The following is a 2,326-nucleotide window of genomic DNA, read 5'->3' as shown; positions in this document are numbered from 1 at the left end:
ACAAACAAACAAACAAATACATTTTTAATATATTTCTTTATTTAAATAGTTAACAGAAAAAGAGGGGAGAGAGAAAGAGAGAATGGGCGCGCCAGGGCCTCCAGCCACTGCAAACGAACTCCAGACACGTGCGCCCCCTTGTGCATCTGGCTAACGTGGGTCCTGGGGAATGGAACCAGGGTCCTTTGGCTTTGCAGGCAAACACCTTAACCACTAAGCCATCTTCTCTAGCCCACAAACAAATACATTTTTAACATAAAGGATGGAGTAGGACAAGAAGAATGAGAAATCAAACAGAAGGAGGACCACTTGGAAAGAAGAGGGGACTCAGGAATAGGAGTGGGGGAGCATAGATAAAAGAGGGGCAAAGAAGGGAAATACAATCAAATTATAACATGTTCATTCATTAAAATCCCCAATATAAATAAATAAATGCAAACATAAATAAAATGGTTTTTATAGATTTTTAAGGCATCACTGAATTGGTTTTTAAATTTTTATTTATTTGTGTGTGTGTGTGTGTGTGTGTGTTCCTGCCCTCCACGCATGCCAGAGCCCCTAGCCACTAGCCACTACAAAGAAAGGTAGGAGGATCGCCATGAGTTCCAGGCCACCCTGAGACAACATAGTGAATTCCAGGTCAGCCTGAGCTAGAGTGAGAACATACCTCAACCCCCCCCCAAAAAAAACCAACCCCAACAACTGAGTTAATACAACTGAGTTAAAGAAACACTGGACCCACCTGTGCCACTTTTTAAATATTTTTTTTGTTCATTTTTTATTTACTTATTTGAGAGTGACAGACACAGGGAGAAAGACAAAGGGAGAGAGAGAGGATGGGCACGCCAGGGCCTCCAGCCACTGCAAACGACCTCCAGACACGTGTGCCCCCTTGTGCATCTGGCTAACATGGGACCTGGGGAACTGAGCCTCGAACCGGGGTCCTTAGGCTTCACAGGCAATCGCTTAACCGCTAAGCCATCTCTCCAGCCCCTGTGCCACTTTTTACAAGCAGTTTATGTAAGTGGCTTGGGAAGTGAAACCCAGCCAGCAGGCTTTGCAAGTAAACATCTTTAACTGTTGAGCCATTTCCTCAGCCCCTTGAATTACTTGTTTTTTTTAAAAAAATATTTATTTATAGTCACAAGGAAAGAGAATAAGAATGAATGGGTGCACCAGGGCCTCTTGCCACTGCAAACAAAGTCCAGACCCATGTGCCACTGAATTACTTTGTGCATCTGGCGTCTAGCTTCTACGTGGGTACTGGGGAATTGAACCTGGGCAGTTAGGGCATATAAGCAAGTGCTTTTAACTACTGGGCCATCTCCCTAGCTCTTGAACTGCTTTTTTTTTTTTTTTTTTTTTTCTGCCTCTAGTTTATGTAGGCAGCTTGGGAGTTGAATTCTGGGTGGGCAGGCTTTGCAAGTTAGTGCCTTTAACTGCAAAGCCATCTTCCCAGTCTGCTAATTATTTATTTGTGACATAGAAAGAGGGCGAGAGAGAAAGAGAATGTGAGAGAAACAATGGGCATGCCAGGGTCTCTTACCACTGTGATCGATCTCAAGATGCACTCACTGCTTTTGTGCATCTGGCTTACGTGGGTCCTGGGGAATCAAACCTGGGTCCTTAGGCTTTGCAGACAAGTGTCTTAACTGCTAAGCTATCTCTCCAGCCCTTTCTTTCTTTCTTTTTTTTTTTTTTTTGTTTTGGTTTTTTGAGGTAGGGTCTCACTCTGGCTCCAGCTGACCTGGAATTCACTATGTAGTCTCAGGGTGGCCTCAAACTCTCGGCGATCCTCCTACCTCTGCCTCCCGAGTGCTAGGATTAAAGGCGTGCGCCACCACGCCCGGCTATTTCTTTTTTATTTTTATTTTTATTTTTTGAAGTAGGGTCTCACTCTAGCTCAGGTTGACCTGGAACTTGTTCCGTAGTCCCAGGCTGGCCTCAAACTCACAGGGATCCTCCTTTCTGTATTCCAAATACTCGATTAAAGGCATGAGCCACCACACCCGACTACCTGAATCGCTTTTAATATAGAGAAACTGTCATTTCTCCTTCAGTGATTTTAGGATGCTATGATCATTACAGTAGTTGCATCTTGAAATCTTAGGTCTAGAGAAGACTCTGGAGGTTGTCCTGGCTTTGTAGTCACAGTGCCCTCCTCTGAGCACTATTCAGCACTAAAGAATAAGACCTTCATCAGCCTAGGGTGTGCTTGAAACCCTTTACATTGTTAGGGAAGTGGGACACTATTTTAAAAAAATTTGTTTTTGAGAAAACAGTTTTAAAATTTCAGCAGTGTGAACTGCCGCTTCCAAATGACCAA

The sequence above is a fragment of the Jaculus jaculus genome, chromosome 6 (genome assembly GCF_020740685.1).
Source record: "Jaculus jaculus isolate mJacJac1 chromosome 6, mJacJac1.mat.Y.cur, whole genome shotgun sequence".
NCBI lineage: Eukaryota > Metazoa > Chordata > Mammalia > Rodentia > Dipodidae > Jaculus > Jaculus jaculus.
Note: the sequence above shows the minus strand (reverse complement) of the source record.